Source organism: Pteronotus mesoamericanus, unplaced genomic scaffold, assembly GCF_021234165.1.
Source record: "Pteronotus mesoamericanus isolate MK-2021 breed Mesoamerican mustached bat unplaced genomic scaffold, CSHL_Meso_final contig_116, whole genome shotgun sequence".
NCBI lineage: Eukaryota > Metazoa > Chordata > Mammalia > Chiroptera > Mormoopidae > Pteronotus > Pteronotus mesoamericanus.
Window position 1 is genome coordinate 25,323,372 of NW_026555027.1, and position 21,999 is coordinate 25,345,370.

Sequence of the window (21,999 nt, forward strand, 5' to 3'; positions counted from 1 at the left end):
AAAGTGGAGATCAGGAAACAACTGTGCAGTGCCACAGGAAAATTAAAAGCACCATGAAGAGGATAAATGTTTGTCACCAGGTCTAGTACTGGCACCTGTTTTGGATTTGTTTTTAAATAAAGTAGGTCTTACTGAAGTGATTGGCCTAGCTGCGAGAGTTTTCCCACAGATTCTGGAGTTCCCAAGACAATAGAGCACATGTTGGATAAAAAAGATAATTCTAAGCCTCCAGGTTTCTCTAGGGCCTTTTTTTAAGGACATGCTTCTTGCCCAAATTCATAAGTGTTGAGCTAATGTAATGTTTTAATTGCTCTTTTTCCTCTGTATGCAGTGATAATATGCAAGCCATAAGTATGATTAATTTTATATTTTGATTGAGGGATATAAAAGTCCCTTTCAATATTTTATTTTATTCATGCACTACTTTTAGAATATACCCTTTTTAAATTTTGTGTAACAATGAGGTGTTGATATTCACATCTTAATGAATAGTCAAGTATTTGCCCCATCTTTTCCTTCTGCCCGGGTCCATTCCCTCCATGTCTATGAACTTGTATTCCTATAAAAGTAGACCTCTGAATCAGAAACATTTATTTAAGGAGAGTTTTAATATATGCCTGATATAAAGAGCCAACATCCTATGCTAACTCACTGCATTGCACACACACCCGCACATGCACACATACTTACACACTTTGTTCAACTTCATTCAATCTCTTACCAAAGTGATATTTATTATGTGCTTATAACTTGTCGGTGCTGAGATAAATGTACAAGTGCATACATACAAAAATAGAAGCAGTGGGGAATTAATGAACCTAACATTGAATTAATGTTCTGCTAAGGTTTATCAAAGTTGTGGATTTAGAACAGAGTCCTCATGTATAGAGAGGGAATTAATTCTAAGATTTATACTACAGTCTCCAAAGGAGGAAAGTTTGGGTGTTGTAGAGTGGAGTGAGAGAACTTACTCTCTAGGTTTTAAGCTGTAAGATAAACTGCAAAATGACCAGTTACATGGAGAGATGCCAAGGAGGGAAGGAAAGTTGATTTAGTAAGTGGGTATGGCTCTACACCAAGAGGTTTAGAATCTGATTTTTAAGTTACTTCTCAACTTAACCAAACAAGATCCTGGCTTAAACTTTAATTTCAATGGAGTCATTCAATAATAAGAAGTGCCATTTAACTCATAAGGTTACAAACTTATTAAAATTCGTAGTCATTTGGAGGTGGATATGTTGCAGGTTCTGGCAGGCAGAACGGGAGCAGGGGCAGGGCTGAGCCCCGGGAACTCACTCCATGGTCAGCAGAGTCAGGCGGATCAATATGAGCTGGGGGTTAACTCCTTCTACATTTCAAGTTTATATGGCTCTTTATAAGGAGAAAGGGTTTTTATAAGTGTTATATCAAATGCTCTTCACAGCCACTATGAGGTAACAGTTAGCATCCGAGGTATATTGGGAGTCTTATCTGTGCCTCTGTCATACCAACTGCTTACATAGACTCTCTCACTTGATCTTCAGAATCACCTGGCAAGTATGTGTTATTACCATGTTACAGTGAATGGAATGAGGCCCAGAGGGGTAAGGCAAACTGCCAGTGTCATCACAGAGCAGAATGAAGATGCCAAACAATGAGTGTCTCATTTCAAAGCCTTTGTACTGTCTCCTAAAAGAAGAATATTAGGAAGAGGAAGATGAAGACCAGGAAGATGAGAAGGAAGGGGAGGACGGAGGTGGTGAAGAGAGAGAGAAAACAAAAAGAAAGAAGGAAGGAAAGGAGGGAGGGAGGGATAGAGGAGACACTATTATCAATTGCGTTGTTTCACGTGTAAATTGAGGACTGGAGAGGTTACTTGAGTTTGCCAAGGTTTCAACTAGCAAGTGGCAAAACCCACAACAAAGCTCACATCCCAGAAGTATTCTTTCCACTACACCACTGTTGGCTCTCCAATGTCAGGAAATAATGAAACTATGATAAATCTGACAATTCATTATGCACTCATTTTACATCTGTTTATTTTCTCTATACAAATACTGGATGGGTAGAAAACTGATTCAAAATATTTTATCTGTCCCCAGTAGAAATAGTTTTTCTAAATCAAGCTAATACAAAAGTGAACAAACTATGTATTATATATTCAAATTACACAGAGCAATAAATAATTCTCAAAGGAAATAAGCAATGATTTTCAAAAATTCAATTGACATCCCAAATTAGATCTACAGAAGAAAATCAGCCAATCAACTCTGCCAACAGCTCTTTCAATTCTGTTATTCTCACTTGCATTCTAAAATTTTGTTTATATAATTACTTCAGGATCATAGGGGAAGTAAACTCATTTCTATTTTTTAGGGAATAATTGTTTTCTCAAAGGGCAGCAGCAGTTTGATCCATGAATATTAAAAAAGATGCAAAAGAAGAATAACCGATGCTTCCTTGTACTACAAGAGAAAATTGCTTCAGGTTGCAAAAGAAAGAAAAGATTATGAAGATTAACTAAAATAATCTAATCATTTTACTCCGATAAGTGTCAGAGGAAAAGGAAATAGAATGGCCTCTCGTATCTCCTTCCTAAAGCAATAACCCACAGAGCTGGGTGGAGGAAGAGTCAGCAATGTGATGGGTTCTTTATGTGGGAAGTCAAGAATGTTCACCCTTCAACACTGGGGAAAAGGGACAACATTGTGTTCCTACCTATATATCTTCAATATCCCCTTTCCTCAAGTCCAAGTCACATTTTGCCTAAAGAAATAATCAGTCACAGGAGAATATTTAGGTACCAATATGCTCATAACGAGTCCTATTTGTAATAGCAATAATTGCAAGTTACTAAATATAACAGGAGTATGACTAAGTAAATTATGGTACAAATATATACCATATTTCTTTGATCCATAATGCCTCAATTACAAGGTGCAACCTTATTTTACAGGGTTCTTTGTGGACAAAAGACACCATATATTGCATGTTCACCAAAAAACCAACATTGCAATTTACCTGAACAGTTTCACACTCTTCCAACTAAGATGGGAGTCTTCGTTCTCTACCCTTTCAGGACAAAGTTACATCTGAGTCCTGTGGCCCTGGGCAGCTTGAGTAGTTCAGCAGGGATGTGTGGCTTATCTAGCCAAGGCCCTAATCTCATTGCCACCCTATTGATATCTTTGTGATTGACTGTTTAATTTCTAGGCATCTGAAAATGTGTCCAAGTTCTGTCTGCATTTTCTGTATGGTTAGAACTCTTAGTTCCTCTCCCAAATTACTCACACCATATATGAAATACAATTTCAAAACAATAAGAAAGGGGTTTTTGTTCATTTGTTTGTTTGTTTGTTTGTTTGTTTAGAGAGAGAGAAAAAAACATCATGTGAGAGAGAAACATCAGTTACTTGCCTCCCATATGCACCTGACTGAGGATTGAACCTGCAGCCTAGGTATATACCCTGACTGGGGAATCAAACCCACAACCTTTTGGTGTAAGAGATGATGCTCCAACCAACTGAGCCACCAGCCGGGGCACAGTTTGGAAGTTTTTGACAGAGACATTTCAGTGTCTGAGTGACAGATAATCACAGTGCATAAATCAGGTACATCTGTTCTCCCAGCTTTGAAAATACTATGATCTACTCTAAAATATTTGTCAATTTCTACTGCCTTTAATTCTATTATTTATGGCTTGGCAAGCTCCCTTCTCCATGCACAATAACTTCTCTTTTCAAAACCCCATCAGACAGTGATAATTTTGAAGTCATTAGGAAATTATTATGCACCCACACTTAAGTTAAAACTCAAGTATATTTAGTGTACTACCTGCTTTCTCTTTTTCCTGGTTATTATATTAGCTCATTTGAATGGCTAGTCACATCAGGGTAGTATATAATGTTTTTAAAAGCATTTCATATATATGATTATTTGGATCTCACACGAACTTATAAGCTAGTATGATGAATAGAGGGAGGCTCATTCTACAGATGAGGAAACTAAGTGAGAGTCTGACTTATTCATAGTCACACAGCAACTTTTGACTCAGGTTTCATAATAATTAATCCTTTTCAGACATCAGCAGTCCATCATTACCTAGAAGTCAGGTCACTGTCCCTTCTACTAACTATTTCCACTAAAAAAATTGATAAAATTTTCAGCTGCAGAAAGCCAGTCAATGTGAATTTGAGAAAACAGATTCAACAATTGACTTAACATATAATTACAAAAGAAAAAAAATCTTCAAGCTGACCACTAACCCTGTCTTAAATTTACATGGGGAGACATACCAACCGAGTGATACTGATTACTTCTGGGGAGTGGGGGAACATATAAAATGTAACATTTAGGTTTGTCTGTAGTTGCATGTGGGAAGCAGGGGAGGTGGAGGGATGACTTCTAAATGGCGTCTGTCATATTGTTTACACATGGATGGGCCTAATGGGTGACTAGGGTGTTGGGAAAGGGAGTGGGTGTAGGACCATAAATGGCATCTCTTATTCCCTGCCCCAATTTCTAACCTATTGGGTTATAGGAAAGTAGACATATATTATCAAAATAAGCTCTAGTATTGAGAAGGTCTGGGTAGGTGCATGCATCTTACATGTGTGGCCAGGATGGCGTTTCTAACATTTACCTCTGATTAGACAGACCTGCCCAGGCACAGGTGAATTTGGACAACCACAGGCTACCCACACACAGGCAGACCAGCCCCCGCAGGCTTATACATGGAAAGGCAGGAAACACCAGCAGACAGACTGTCAGCAAAGAAAACCTACTTTTTGTTCATTTGTTGCTTTCTGTTTTATATCCCACGTATGTGTTAAATCATATGGTTCTTGTTTTCCATCTGATGTATTTCACATAGAAAAGAAAAGAGAAGGGAAAAGAAAAACCTCTAAAAAAGACTAAGTGGAGCATAGTCCATTCCTTCTCTACACTCACCAATCAGATGTTATGCCTCCTCCCCTGGGGAGACACTAGACATGTCCCGCTATCCTTTTCCACCCCGAGGAGGGGACGGCTCCATTGCTCCGTGGTAACATGGAGAACTGTTGGAGGTAAAGTTTTCCTCCATGACATGAATCAAGATTCCAGAGGAAGTGAATAGCATTCCTTACAGACAGGCGGCTCTCCTAGGCTTAGTGCTATTTGGAGGTGCCTCCCTTCATTAGGAAGCATGGTGACATGTCTTCATTGACAGCTCGTAGAGTTTTTATTTGCTTGTTTCCTCCTCCTTGGCCAAGTTCCAGATAGATGCGGCAGTATGAAACCATGGCCTCTCCCCCGTTTGCATCTATGGAATGGTTTTTGTTTTCCTTTCATCAGTCTTACTATGCATAGTGAATAATAACAAAGACTTGGTGATATAATTATGTAGATTTTAAACTATGCAAGGACATTTTGCTTTGACATTTACAAATGCTATTTTTCCAGTGCATGTACATATTCCTCAGCAATACCGTAAAATTTCAGGCACATGACCATCACATCAGGAATCTGACTGTGGAAGCCACGAGGGGCTCTCTCTGGCATCTGGACTCCGTCCTTCTGGCTCAGCCTCCACCCAACCCTTTCCCATGATAGAGTGTTTAGTAACATGAATGGCTGCTAATAGCATGACTCCCAAGTAAAAACAATTAATTAAGAATTTTACTTCATGGACTTCCTTTTGACCAAATAACACCAATTTTACCTTCTCAACATTCAATTAAGAAATATGACATTCTCAGTGTTATGCCACCAGCAATCATTCAGAATTCAGAGAAGCCCCGCAACGCACATAGAACTAATTCGCCTAACATTTACTGAGTAATCACTAGGTGCCAGGCACCACAGATACAAAGAGAAATAGCACAGGGTTCCCATTTCTAAAGAAGTCACAGTCTAGATAGGGAGAAAATTGTATAAGAAAAAAAAATAAGATACGAAGTAGGGTACGGGGAGGGAAAGATAAATTGGTGCAAAAAGTGAAGGGCCTTCTGTGCTGAATCAGAAGTTTAGACTTGACCCCTTAGCCACTAGCCATTCATTACAGGCTGTTAAGGAAAGGTACGACTGTTGAGATTTGTGTTTTGTGACTCATAACTTTGGGGTCATGAAGGACAATGGACAGGGGAGACAGAAAGGAACAGCATAGCAATAATCTGGGGGAAAATAACGGAGGCCCAGATTCAGGCAATGGAAAGAGGAAATTGCCACTTTCATTGTTTTTAAACCATGTTTAAAAAACATGAAGTTCTGTAGTAAAGGTTAGAACTGTCATGAAGAAATAATGTAAGAAGTCTAACCAGAAATTGGTTTGCCAAAATTCTTCTCTGATAGCATAACTCACATCTGCAGCCAGACTAATCCCTACTTGCCATGGAATTGGAATTTCTGTAATTTTAACAGATTGTGGTGGTTTCTGAAAATATCATTGAAATTTTAAAGCATATTTACATTTTAAAAACTTAAAACACCAGGAATTACAATAAAACTATATACATTCAATAGAAAACTGATTCTAATAAGTCTGCTAAGCCAGTTTAACACACTAGTACTTTATATGCTTATCTTTAATCCAATAATGCTTACATTTTGTAATGTCATTTTTATATTTTATAATGTACATTTGTATTATGATGTATACTTACAAGTCTCTCCCTGAGAGCTTGTTCAATCGTTGTACCCCCAAAACTGCCAGCCACAGGAACTTGATTCTAGTGCAGATTCAGCATTCATACACTGGACAATATTTTCCCTTGAGCACCAACCAGGTACCAAATGCCGGGAATCCATCAGTGCTGGAGAGACTTCCATGAACAACATATAGTAAACCCCGTCCCTTCCCAAGGTGACAGTCCATTGGAGACATAGAAAATGTCCATGCCATGTGAGGAAGCTTAGCGTGGAATATGATAAAGATGGCCAGATCCCAGCATCTCACCCACACATAAGGGGACAAAGAAGGCTTCTCAAGGAAGTAAGACTAAAAGCAACTAGGAGAGAATGAGGTGAAGAGGGAACACCGCTTCATGCAGATGGAAGAGCATCTGTAAAACCCAAGAGTTCAGAGAAGAGTGTGGTGCACTTGTTCACAGGAAAAAGGTTTCTGAGGGCTGGGGTACAGAGAGGCCATTGGGGATGTGGAGGGGCGAGAGCGGCGGGATAAGCCAAGCCCAGGTCATGAAGTTCCCTCTATAACTTCAGTGCACAGACGAGCACAAAACAAACACTCAAAATGATTGAATACATGAATCACTGTGTCAGCTTGCTTTAACAGCCTGTCTCCCTTACTCAATCCATGAATTCAGGGTGATCCAATGGAAATCACAATACAATTTTTCCAAACAAATCAACAGCAACAACAAAATATATACAAAAATGACTAGCGACAGAGCAAGAAGGAAGGAAGCAAAGAGGTAGGGAGGTGGGTAGAAGACAGGAGAAATGACTAGAAGAGGAAGTGTGAACAGGAAAAGATGTTAACCTCACTAATCAGGGAAATGCAAATTGAAACCACAGTGAGATAGCATTTCATACTCATTAGACTGGCAACAATTCAAAATTCTGACATGACCAAATGTCAATGAAAATCTGGGGGTATCTAAACATTATTGCAGGTGGTAACAATGTAAGTATTACAGCCACTTTGGAGAACAGTTTGGCAATAAAAAGCAAACTTTCAAATGTGGTACCCCACAGCCCCATCTAGGGCAGTCTACCTAAAGGCCCGAGAGCCCCTCTCGCCCTGGCCCGCAGAGGGGCGGGTACGTGAGGGTCATTAAGTGTTGTCTGGAATGGAAGAAATGGAATATATAAATTGTGATTTGGTCATACAGTGGATTTAGTCGTCATAAATGGACGAGACATTTGCTTGCCTCGAAGTAGATAATTCTCAAAAAATATTGCCCCAAAAAATAAATTGTAGAATCATACAAAAATACAACTTATTTAAATTTAAAATATGCAAAAATACATATTATCTAGAGGCATTTATATATGGAATTACTTTTTTAAAGTATGTGTAATGGATAAACTGCAAATTCTCAATTGCAGTTACTCTCAATGCAGGGAGGAAGAGGGGGATTTGATCTGAAGGGAGTGCACAGACAGTATTATTTTCAAGCTAGGGGATGAGCTCCACACAGATGGTTGCTATATCAGTCTGAATATCTTTTAGTCTGCTTGAAATATTTCATTATTTTTTTAAACTCAAGAAGCTCAATTCTGATATTTTCCTGTCTGAATCACAGGTATCTTAAACAATTTGGTTTACAAAAAAAAAGCCAAACATTTCACATAAAAAGGATTTTCACATTTCTTATCTCCTTTTACCTCTCTAGTGGCAATATTCTAGCTGGAGAACAAAGGGAGACTTAGATTAAGTGACTTCCTCCAGCCAACTAATTGAATGACAGAACCAGGACTGGAACCAGCTGTTTCAACCTCACCATGGTTTCCACCAGCCCAGCTGCCACTCAGTGTCAGGGAAGGAACCGGTGCCATGGAGACAGTCTGAAATGGCTTGATTGAAAGGAGACAGGAGCTCCAAATTGCTCTAAATAGTGCTCTCCAGACAGAGCAGAGCAGAGAGCATTTTTCCACAGCAGATGCTGATGGTCAGTGGGGTGAGGCTGTGTACCGCCCACTCGAGCAACTACAGAAGCGCATCAGCAGGGTGGGGGGGAGCCTGATTGCCCTGCCCCCTCTCTCATTCCAAGGCCCTAATCCTAACAGTTCTTGTCACTAGCTTCGCGGTGTTCCAAATCCCCCCTCAGAGTGTGATTAAGGATCAGTCTCTTTAGATGTAAAATATTGTGTCTATTTGACAACAGCATCCCATAAAAACAAATTAGGTGAGCTTCGTAGTACTCAGGTGCAAGATGTGAAATGACCCTGGCATTAGGCAGAAAGACACCATAATGGTTTCAAAGTGAAGTTAACTTATGGATATCTGGGAAGCAGCCCCTTTTTCTAGCTCAAGCACCACCTTTCACAGACAACCAGCTTCCCCACCAGGCAGGCCCAGAACGTAAGACATTAGAAAACCACCGCTATCATGGAAAACTACCAATGTGTCCAGAAAGCCCTTTCCATTTTTGTTTAGCAAAGCGAAAGGTAAAAATATATAAATTTATTGATGATACACCGAAACTCTTGTTTGCTGATGCATTTTCATAGCTATTAGGCTTTTGGACTTAGTCACTATGATGCATTCAGCTAGTTCAAATAAACGCCTGAAAGGAATTACATATTTGTTCATAAAGTAATTTATAATGAATTATTAACAAGCCTTCAGTGTATACATGGTTTATTAGCAAGTTGAGGTTGTCCTTCACTGAGCAGAGTCAGCATGGCCTCCCTGACAGTTCTACCATTTTGAATGAATGAAATAGCTAATGCTTCATTGTTGAAGAAGTGCAGGGAAGCTGTGGCCCACTTCTCTCATTGATTTCTCTGAGTTTCCACCACTACTGATCTTTTACTATGAAAAGGATAAGGGTAGAATATTTCTCATTAAACACCATTTTATTTGAAAACTATTTGTTCATTGTATCTAAATACAATTGGGACTTCAACCTGCTTCATGGCTTCAGATACAACTAAGATGTTGTACCTCCCCTTGAACTGCAGGGTCAGGTGTCCAACTGCCCACTCAGTATCTTCATCAGGATGCGTAACTGATGCCTCAGTCTTACATGTCCAAACCGATCCTCTCCCTCCTCCCCCAAAACTGCTTCTTCAGTGGTCTTCCCCAGTTGGTTATAGCAACTCTGTCCTTCTCACAGCTCAGGCCAAAAATGCCATAGCTTATCCTCCTTGACTCTTCACTTTCCCTTGTAATGTATCTATGTATCTTCATATCCAATATTTCAGGAAATCTTCTTACTGTCTGCCTTCAAAACATATTAGAACTTGACCATATCTCAGCACTTCCTACACTGTGAGCCTGTTTTAATTCCCTCTCATCTCCTGCCTGGATTATTTTAGTAGTATCCAAACTCCTGTCCTTCCTTCTCCCCTTTAATTTATTGTCCACACAGTAGTCAAAGTGTTTTTTTAAGGAACTATGGCAGACCATGGAGTTCCTCTGTCCAAAACTGCTTAATGTTTCATTTCATTCAGCACAGAAGTTAGGTCAGGGTCCCCAACACCCACCATGCCTCACCTATTTCTAGTCTTCCTCTCCCTGGCCTTCCTGAGGAAGTCTGTGAAGGAATGAGTCATGGGTTCTATTCTAGATCTCGAGGTCAGCACAGGCCTGTGGAAAAATGCAGGCCCAGGTTTAAAGTCCAGCTTAGCCACTTAATAGTTTATCTGCCAAATTACTAAATTTCTATAAAGTTGAGATAATGCACACAGTGATTATGAAATAAAATAAATCGTATACACCATCTGCCATATATTTTGTGATCAATACACAGGAGCTACTTTTTATCATTTATTTGTCTTTAATGGAGATAATAGTTTATCATAGTATAGTTTTGTGGTTTATGTGGAAAAAAACTATTTGAAAAACTTTAAATAATAGCAGTGAACACTATTGAACATTTCCCCTCTCATAACACCACTTGGTAGCTGTGTTATAGTAGACTTTGCTAGTTCATTTTTTCATTCATTTGGAAACATTTATTGAAAACCTCTTTCGTGCCAGGCATTTTTCTTAACACAGGAGTATGGTAGTGAACAAAATAGTCAAAACATCCTGTTCTCACAAAGCTCAAGGCTGTTAAATGCAGAGCAACAGAAAATAAGAAAGATAAATGAAGGAAATACGTGGTATTTGGAAGTAAATGCCAAGTAAAAAACGCATAAAGCAGACAGCAGGTGGATGTGAAAAGCCGGGGTGAAACCTTCACTAGGAGAGTCAGGGACGGCCACATCCTCTACCTCTCAGGCCCTTCCTGGGTCCTGCTAGTGGTGCCTCCCCCTCTTCCAGAATCTTAAACATCAGCAGCTCCCAAGGCTATGCCCACAGCCCCTTCTCCAGTTCTCTGAACTCTTTGTGGGTGATTTCAGGACACACTTTGACAGCTTCATTTCTTTCCTCCCAGTGATTGGCTCCCAGATCTTCACCTGGTCAGGGCAGACTCCCACTGCCTTTACCTCTTCATATCTCCATACAGATGTGCAACTGTAGACCAAGTATCTGCAGGGAATTCATACCTCCTCCCACTTTGCTCACACCTCCTGCTGACACGGCCTCCAGAGCTTGGCCCTTCAAGGAGCCTCAGCTCCTCCCTTGCTCCACCAGCCTTGGAGAATCAGACGTACAGCCTCTCAGACCTACCTCCACGTCCTTCTCCCCCCGGCTCATCATGTCATGGCCCCTAACTCAACATTACTTCTCCCATGAAATTGCCCTCTAAAAACTTTCTGTCTTCGCCCTCCCCCAATTTATGTTTTACTCTACTGACAGATGAATTTCTTAAAAATGGAGTTTTGATCATGTTTCCCATTTGTTCCAAGATGTTCTCCTTTTACTTTTAATATAATCCCTCATTCTGGCACAATCTGGCCCCACTCTTCCTTTCCATCTGCATCTTGCCAGTCCACACTCTGCCCCACTGCGCAGACTCGTCATTTTTGTTGTCTCTCCTTCAACTCTCCCATCGCGCCGCTCATTCCAGCCTAGGCCGCTGCTCAGAAAGGCCACCGTCAGAAAAGCCCTGACTCTGCCTTCAGTCTCTCCAAACCCTGCTCGTCACGTGAGCCACCGGTGCTCAAAATGACAGGTGGCGCAGCTGGGGTTGCACAAGACAACTCATTTGGGGCAGAGTTAGGATAGAAAATTCCGTTTCTGTTTATTTTTTATACTGAGCTTTAGTAATACGTAATATGCACACTGACGCTGACAGCCTCGCTTTGGTGTAGAGACAGAAGGTGTTCTGAGGGTAAGAGGCTGTTCCCCAAACAAAGACTGTTGGGGTTCTCTTACTCTTTCATGGCTCCAGCGCACTGTGGGGAATTTCAGTCTAAATGTGCCCGATTAAGTGGTTTTATGGATTATATTATCAGAAAAAGGGGAATTTTTAAAAAATTTGTATTATTGTTCAATTCCAGTTGTCCCCATTTTCCCCCCATTACTCTCCCCTGTCCCCTACCCACCCCCCACCTCCCACATTCAATCCTCCCTGCCCCACCCCCGTCGTCTTTGTCCATGGGTTTTTCATACATGTTCCAGAAAAAGGAGAATTTTTTTATACTTGATACTGAGATGAGCAATGATCCCAAAGTCTTTTTATCACAAAAATGTTTGGTGAAAAGGGTTGGCAAATTCAAAGCTGAGTTAGCATTTTTTTTCTTTCAAAAAAGATAAGTGTTTTGAAATCTCTGGCCTTTTCTGTGAGGAAAAATAGCTCTCGGGATCCTACTCCCCTGCGGAGACTTTAATATAACAAAAATTACACACACACCTTCAAAAAAAGGTACTATGTGGATCATATAAATTTTCTACAGAGAGAGCATTTTAGGAGTGGAAATTTAGAAATGTTTTCATTGTTACAAGAAAGTTATTGCTCATTTGACATACGTAACCTATCAAAATGCCTCATCTGACACTGTAAAAACTTGTAATTATATTATCTAACCTGCTTTAAAATTTTCTAAAGAAAATTTCAATAGTTTTATAACCCATTTGTATGTGTGTGTATGTGTGTGTATCACACCAAAACCTTCTAAACAGTTTCCCCAAACAACTAACATTCAATATGAATTCACATTCAATAAAGATAACCAATTTTTAAAAAGCAAAATAGAAAACTTTATTATAACTGGTGGAAGGGATTGAAGAAGGGCTTAAATACAGCTATTAGTCCGTGCATTTTCCCATTTGGAACTACCCATCTTTGAGCAAATGTTCAATGGGACATTGTTAGTAATTACCAAAGAAAAAGTGAATTAATCTAAATGTACACCACTATGGAAATGAACAAATAAATTGTGGTCTATTCATACAGTGTAATTCTACACAACTACAAAAACGAGGGAACCATAGCTATATGTAATAACTGGATCATTTTCAAAAACAATTTTTGAGCAAAAGCAAGGAGCATGTTGCAGAAGGATATATAAATGTTGATACCATTTTTAGGTTATTTAAAAACATGTAAAATAATGCCAAATGGAAAGTTTAGTGTGTTAGATATGTCCATATGTGATAAAAGTAAAAACACAGGCATGGAAGCGAGGCCTACCCAATTCAGATACTGACTGCCTCGGGGGAGGATGGGACCCAGGGAAGGTGCTAAGGGCCTCAGCGGTTGTTTTCATGGTTGATCACTCATGCGGGGCAGTGGATAAATACGTTTTCCTTTTATCATTCTCTGTGCTTTTATCTATACCTGAAATATTTCATAATTAAAAATGGTTTTGGCTATTAACGATGGTTTTCTTTAACATCACTTTGAGGAAATTACAACAATGACAAATTTGTAGGCATATATCCATGTCAAAAAATAAGAGACATGCTCTATTAATTTTAGAAAGCTGGCATGAAACTGCTGTGAATTTCTGAAAGATTGGGTTATCAGGTTTTTGTAACCATTGAAGAAACTCCTTCTGATTATTAAGTATAGAATACCAGAAAGCTAAACAACCTAGAGGGATATAACCTTTCAGAATCTAAAGGCAGATAGAAATGTAGGAGAATGGGATCATAGTCTATTAATATTTTCTGTCTTGGACTTTAAGCATCTTTCTATATTCCTCCCACAATTTCTAGCACCATGATGTCTTCCACATCCAGAAGAAAATCAAACAAAAATGCATTAGTAATGATAAAAATCCATTCTCATTAACTTGTATCAAGGTCGATTTCAGATTAGATTTTCCAAGAGACCCAAGTAAAACTTCAGTAGAAATCTACATATCTAAGCCAAGATTATGAAAGCTTTCTGTTTGTTCAACTTGAGGAAATATTTCTTTTCAATTTATTTAATTGGTGACTTCCATTTAAGAGATTAAACTCTAAAATAATAATATTGTTTACCTGTGTTTTAGAATTCAAAAAGCAATATTTAATAAAATAAAATATTACCAATTTAGCAGAGGTGGGCCAGGTTTAAAGGCTTGTGATTAAATCTTCAGCCTAAGATGAAGGTGAAAAACATGAAGAAAATGTGAATTCAAAGTCCATTAAAAAAGCCATGTGAGCATCTTTTAAATATTAAAAGGGGAGAAACAATTAAAGAAAGTGTTCAGGTATGGTATAAAGAGAAGGTTTATGGTCAGATGTATCCAATTAAATGCATGACTTGGACAAATCATTATAATTTTACTTAGTTTCACTTTCCTCTCTTGTAAAATGACAACAATAAGATTATTTTAAGGATCAAGTAAAAATAAAACATACATGACTCCATTATTATATATACCAGTACTTGACTTTTTAAAATGCCAATTTGCCCTAAATACCCAAAAGATCCCAAGATAAAAAGTGAAAGAGAACCCAATAGGAATTCATTGTGATTTTCTGAATTGCTACACTCATCTCCAAGTTATTTAGAGAAAAAAGATCACAAAAGACTTGCTTTTCATAAATAAATACTAGAAAATATTTTAATGGTTTTTATTGGGAAACAACAGCATATTTGTTTATAGCTCTTCTTTCTTTTTTAAAAAAATATTATGAAGACCTTTGTGACCCAGTTTTTAAGAATCTTGAGTTTATATGATAAAAACATATGGTCATTAAGAATGAAAGCTATAGGCTTTGAGGTTGTAAAAACACTATCTTGGGCAATAAGTTTCAGGAGTTGGTCTCTATAAAAGCAGAGAGCAGGCCCTCAAGGCATTATCAGTCACATAAGAAAGACAAATACATACATGAAGGTAAAAACCATTGGACATCTGTGCATTTGGGACGTAGCACAATGCTGGATGGTGTAGTTTCACACAGATTATGATAGGAAAAAGTATGGAGCGACTTGCTTATGTTGAGTATTGGATACTGTGCTATTTCCGGATACAAATATGAGGATGACTCATCTCCATCTTCAAAAACACTCCCAGCTCAGTGGAGAAGATAGTACAACAATAGGCACATGAACAGATAATTACAAAAGAAGGTGGGAGAGCTAAGAGAGCGATAAGCACCAAAGAAGAAAACCTAACCCAGCCTCAGTAGCAATTAGTGGACAGAAGGTAGGACAGGAGTTTTCCAGGCCCATAGGCAGTCACAGCTGAGGTATAGAGACAACAAAGAGTCTAATGTACCCATGGAGCTGCAGGCAATTTGCTGCTATGGGACTCTACAGGATGAAGCATTGGTCAATATAGATCTGACTGCTGAAGATCCAGATCTGACTTGGGTGCTGTGGTCTAACATTACAGCCACAGATAAGTCCATGAGCTTTGGACTAGCCCAAATCGGTAAAGTCCCATCTTCCGTGTGTGCCCTGTTTAGCCTAGATGAGATTAGCTTAATCTAAAACCCAATGTTCTGCTTATGACCATTTTTGTCCTCTAGTGCACCTTCCATTAGGCTTACTAATCCTACTGATGACTTCTGAATCTTGGTTTACTAGTACTTTCTTGCATCAAGTACCATTGACAGTTTTCAAGTAACTCGCCATCCCAATGAATTAGGCCTAGAACTTCCGTATGATATTTTTAAATATACCATCAGTATACATCTCATTTTCTTTCATTTGAAATAATATATTTGTTTACCTAATTACAGAAATTATTATATAATTTACTTAACCAATTTGATACTGTTAGACATTTTGTTTTTTCAGTATTTACTGTGATAGATAACGTGAGATGAGCAAATTTATATGAATCTCTGTGATTTTAAACTTGTGTCATTTAACATCTGTGTTTTTCTCCTGAGAGTATATTTATAGAAGTATAATTATTGAGGAAAAAATGTGTATATTAACAATTTTTTAACATATTGTCAAAATGCTCTCCATAAAACTTGTCCCAGTTTACCCTCCCACTCTCATGCGAGGGAAGTGTCTATTTCTCCACCTTCCTGGTTATTACTAGGCAATCAATAGTACTAGGTTAAATCCACAAAGTGGCCCCATGTCTCCCTTGGGCATGTATGATCAGCATACAGACTATCCTGTGAGAAGATCCAAGGACAGATATTCGTATCCTTATTAGAAGAAACATACTTACATTTGAAAAGTTAAGCAAATTGTGGGCATTCTAGAAAGCAATCAGAGGGAAAGTTCTGGTGCTGTTTATTCTAGATCAGTGTTTGCTCCATGCAAACAGCAGGCTTGAATTTCTGGCCCACATTTTATTCCTTTAAGTATATTTTATTGATTACACTATTACAGTTGTCCCATATTTTTCTCCTCTTTATCCCCCTCCACCCTGCACCCCCATCTCTCCAGCATTCTCCCTCTTAGTTCATGTCCATTGGTTGTACATATAAATTCTTTGGCTTCTCCATTTCCTATACTATTCTTAACCTCCCCCCTGCCTGTTTTGTGCCTACCAATTATGTTTCTTATTCCTTGTACCTTTTCCCCACATTCTCCCCCTCTGCACTCCATGTGATCTCCATTTCTATGATTCTATTCCTGTTCTAGCTGTTTTCTTAGTTTTTGTTTTCGTTTTTTAGTTGTTCAGTTGTTCATAGTTGTTTGTTGTCATTTTCCTGTTCATAGTTTTTTATCTTCTTTTCCCTTTTTTTTTTTCATCATCAACAGATTTTTATTAGGATACCTAAGGTTGGCTCAAAGGAAAGTGGTAACAATTGGCAAGCACTCCTCCACAGTGAAGGAGGAGAGGGAGAATTGCTGGCTGTGGACATTCATATTATATCTAAGAGTCAGGGTCTCCTGCTTAACTTTGACCACCCAGAAGTCTGTTCCCCTTGGTATTCAAAACTACCAGTGCTGGCACGGAAGAGTCCACAATGAGCTAGTTCAGCTTGGCTAACAGTTCTTCCAGTTCTGGCCAAGCTTTGACCCTTCCTTTGAAGTCTTCTTCAGAGTGCTCCTTCACTGATAATTTGACTCCTTCAGGAAGATTGCTTTGGATTATTTCCAAGAAAAATCTCTGCAAATGTAGCACTCAGACCACTTATCTGAACCACTTGCTCATGGGTAGTAAGAACTGCATCCAGAACATTTTGCTGCCTTGGTCCTGCAGCCATAACACCTCCATGATTTTGGTGGGCATCGCATAACTTTCCTCCACTTGGATGGAGAAGTGGTTGCAGAGGTTGTGAACATACTGGGCATAACTATCTGCCAGGGCCACGTCGTACACAGTCAAGTGAATGTTCAAAACCCCATACTCATAGTTTGTCCCCAATTTAATGGATCTCACTTCCACTTTTCGGCTCTTCTTCTTAGGCTCTTGTTCTTTATTTAGGTGCTTATATCTTCCAATGCCATGGGTGGGTTTTGTCCTGCAGTACCATCTTGTACTCAGCAAAATGCCACCTGCAGAACAGATGGGATTCTCTCCTGAAGTTTTCAATCTTAGGAGGGGAAAGTCTTGCTTAAAAATATCATTCCTCAAACACAGCACCTTTCCCAGAGCTCCGTTCATCCTTTGCTGAGGTGGCCTATTGTTGTGTAAACTGAAGATCGGTTCAGGCAGCTGCACTCCCTGGTCAGCTGACAACACAGGCAGGCTGATCCTTTTTTTTAGATAAGTCCCTTTAACATTTCATATAATAAGGGCTTGGTGATGATGAACTCCTTTAACTTTACCTTATCTGGGAAGCACTTTAAATGTCCTTCCAGTTTAAATGTTAGCTTTGCTGGATAGAGTAATCTTCGATGTAGGTCCTTGCCTTTCATGACTTTGAATACTTCTTGCCAGCCTCTTCTTGCCTGTAAGGCTTCTTTTGAGAATTCAGCTGATAAGCTTATGGGAACTCCTTTGTAGTAACTGTCTCCTTTTCTCTGGCTGTTTTTAAGATTTTCTCTTTATCTTTAATCTTGGGTATATAATTATGATGTGTCTTGGTGTGTTCCTTCTTGGATCCAACTTTTTTGGTACTCTCTGAGCTTCCTAGACTTGCAAATCTAGTTCCTTCTCCAGATTGGGGAAGTTTTCCTTAATTAGTCGTTCAAATAAATTTTCAATTTCTTGCTTTTTCTCTTCTCCTCTGGCACCCCTATGATTTGGATGTTGAACATTTAAAGTTGTCTCAGAGGTTCCTAAGCTTCTCCTCAGTTTTTTGAATTATTGTTTCTTCATTCTGTTCCTTTTGTTCCAAATTGTTGATTTGAGTCCCAGTTTTCTTCCCTTCACTGTTAGTTCCCTGTATATTTTTCTTTGTTTCACTTTGTATAGCCTTCATTTCTTCCTTTATTTTGCAACCACAACGAATCATTTCTGTGAGCATCCCAATTACCAGTATTTTGAACTCTGCATCTGATAGGTTGTCTATCTTCTCATCGCTTAGTTCTTTTTCTGTAATCTTGATCTGTTCTTTCATTTGGGCCATATTTCTTTGTCTTGGTCTACCTGTTACATTGCAATAGGTGGAGCTTTCAGTATCCAGGGTAGGGCAACCCACTTGGCTGCATTGTGGTATAGTCTGGATGAATGTTTCTTCTTTAACGCCTTGGTTGTCAGACTTCCATGCAGTTTGATTTTCTGGCAGTTCTGGTGGTTTTTGGTTTTTAAATTGGTTGTTATCCTTCTTTTGGTTTTGTGAGGAAGCAGAGTATATCTACCTATGCCTCCATCTTGGCCAGAACTCTGGCCTACATTTTAAAATTAGGAAATTTAACATAAAAATCTAGATTTATGGCTCTCTACAAAACAAAAAAAAGGAGACAGAAGATGTTTGGAAACACTAGCCCACAAGGTACAACCAAGTAGAGCTAGGAAGTGCTACCCCCTTCATACAGGGAAGGCACCTCCAGGAGACCACATATGTATTCCACCTACCTGGCTTCACCCATTTAAGTTATCTGCCTGACCCCTGTCAACATTTGAATTTGAAACCCCACCCTAAGTACTGCTTCTTTGCTGGCATTATAATAAAATTCTGTTGGAACAGAACTCTAGCACAGACTTAGGTATACTGAAAATCAATCCATGAATTCTGAAATATATCAACAACATAGGATTGGCTTCTGAATTGGTGTAGCCTCTCCAGTTCTACATTATAGGTTTTACCATAATATGTTTACATAAATATATATATAAAATATTTATAGCTACAAATATAATGACTAATCTATTATTAGAAATATACACAACAATAGAATTCAAACAAGAAATATAAGAATTTTGTTCACATATACTTTCCAGTTTAATTCAAACTCAAGCTGCAACAAGCTTACTTGGAAAAATAATAGCCAATTAAAACTTTAAAATATCTATCTATCCCATGATCTGAAGACAGAATTATATTAATTTCATTAAGTTCAAAGTATAATTAGACATATATCTATGCATGGTGTCAGGATTCTGTAGGCAGTTAGTTATGCAAGATCACATGGGAATTAAAGCCTGTAAAATAGATATTCCAGAGTCTTTTCAATTGGAACATAAATACAAACATACAGAGTAAAGATGGCAAAACCTGCAAGAGAAAGCTGAACAAATGATAGATATATAAGCACACACCTTTGTCAAGAAATGGGCCTGAGGTTTTATTTTAGTAAATCTTAGTTAAACATATCAAGAGGATTTATGCTAAGGTTTGCAAGTAATATAGATTTCTTTTAAAGCACCACACATGGGTCTTAAGATGTCCTATATAAAGTGATTTACATGACAAGTAAGAAAGAGAATGTTTTAAAGGTTTATTTCAATGACTTTTAAGGTAAAAATAAATACCTTCTTCACCAAGGCATCTGTTGCCCTGTGAACACGCATACAGAGTAGCAGTGGCTTAGATAAATGAAGAATTTAAAAGTGTTCCTAATGTGGTTAACTTAAAATATCATAGAGTCTGCTCTACCACTTTTCCAGATCTTAATATCACCTTAGTCTTTTAAAATTTCTTATTTATGAAGGAGAATTTCAAACATATGTAAAATAGAGTACTCATCACCCAGTCTCAAAAACATTAAACAGCCAATTCTGCCATGTCCTCTAACCACTTTGCCCTTCTGTATGAATTGAGGCAAATCCCAGATATCACAACGTTTCATCCATAAATGTTTCAGTATGTATCTATAAAAGATAAAGACTTTTTTTTCATTGTTGCTGTCTTTAAACTTTATCATCATCACACCTGAACAAAGAAATATATCCTCAGTATTCTCAAATATCCTATTAGTGTTCAAACTTTCAGATGCCTCACAAATGTCATAATTTTTATAGGTTATTTTTAAAAATCAGGTTTCAAATAAGGTACTACATTGCAGTTGTTGCTTCATCTTTTATGTTGTTTTTTATTAGTACATTCCTCCTCCATCTCTTTTTTCTTGAAATTTAGTTAATAAATTTCTAGGTTTTTAAAATAAAAAAGCCATAGGAAATCAAATTCAAACTTGTTTTTTAGCTTTCAAAAGACTTGTGTGATTAAAAAGGGGGAAAAGTCAATCAATATATGGTTATGTGAATAAATGTGTATGCATCTGTTTGTAATTCAGCATCTAACTTTATGAACTTTTCACAACAATGTGATCACTCATCTACTCTTAAACACATTCATTTATTTACTTTTCTATCCATCCCTCCATCCATCTGTCCATCCGCCCACCTATCCATCCATCTGTCCATCCGTACATCCATCCCATAGCACTCTGTCAACACTCTGTATGTCAGCACTCCTCTAGCCAGCGGGGCCTGCCAAGTAAAGTACGGCACTACTCCTTCCAGCAAGTGACTTGTTCACTTCAGAGTCAGAACTATAAACAAATACAATGTGATAGATACTCTAATTGTTCTTGCACAGGAAAGAAAGAATTGCCACTTCACGCTCAATTTCTGAATCTGTTCTTGATTTCTGAATCCCCCAATAATCTGGGTCAACACAGGCATTCTGTGCCTGAGGGATTATTTCCAGCTCAGCACTTTCTGATGCAGAAATATCAGCATCCTCTTCTTATACAACTTCTGTTCCTTAAAAGGCACTGATTCCAGTCTTAGCATACACCTGCATACATTATCTCCCTCAGGCACTCATTGAAATCCAGTTCACTATGCACCCTGTAGAAATAGCTGCTGCACAAGGTGGGCATGGCCTGGTATAAACCTGGGCAGCACATATGTGACCCATCTGTGCCCTCAGCAGATATTCCTCCACATTCTTAGAAAAAAATTGGTTTAATAGTGTTGATTTCACTAAAAAATGAAAAGCCTCTTCTCCCCGAAAGCTTCTGAGTTTATCTGAGAGCTTGATTGAATCCTTTTTAACAGCCTACACCAAATTTTGATGTATTCTTGTTAGGTCAGGAAAGCCTTGAACCCAGGTCCCTCTATCAAATGTGATAAGACTTTATCTTGCCCAGACTTCTGTGTCTGCAGTCAGTTTCGGCTTAAACATCCAAATCTAACTCAGTGGACTCAAAGACCTTCAGCATACTCCTCCAGGAGTCCTATGAGTTGCTGCCTTCCTTAAGCATCTTACTCCATTGCTATCAAAACTGTCCTTTAGCCCTGGCTGGTGTGGCTCAGTGGATTGAGCACTGGACTGTGAACTAAAGGGTTGCTGGTTCAATTTCCAGTCAGGGCACATGCCTGGGTTGCAGGCCAGGTCCCCAGTAGGGGGCGCTCGAGAGGCAACCACACATTAATGTTTCTCTCCCTCTGTTTCTCCCTCCCTTCCTCTCTCTAAAAGCAAATGAATAAAATATTTTTTAACTGTGCTTCATAGGAGATGGTGAGTGTCTGTAGTAAGTCTCTGAAATATGCGACTCGTGGAATTGTATAAATAAGAGAAAAGTAAGCCCAAGAGAGGGACTGCCTCTCAGGTGATCCAATGGGGCACATGTGGGCAGTCGGGGGAAGCCCAGAGACCGGGAAGCATGGTGGGCTTGTGAGTCATTCTCCTGCACAGAGCCAGCCTTCCTCTCACACTCCACCTCTTACTAATTATGAAACCTGTGGGATCCTCGTTCAGAATATTTCTAGAATCCGACTCCCCCT

At 38.7% G+C, this 21,999-nt stretch overlaps 1 pseudogene; it reads right to left on the reverse strand.

The window, feature by feature from the left end:
• Positions 1-16,851: 16,851 nt before the first annotated feature.
• On the reverse strand, positions 16,852-17,487 carry LOC129075913 (39S ribosomal protein L48, mitochondrial-like; annotated as a pseudogene).
• Positions 17,488-21,999: the final 4,512 nt, after the last annotated feature.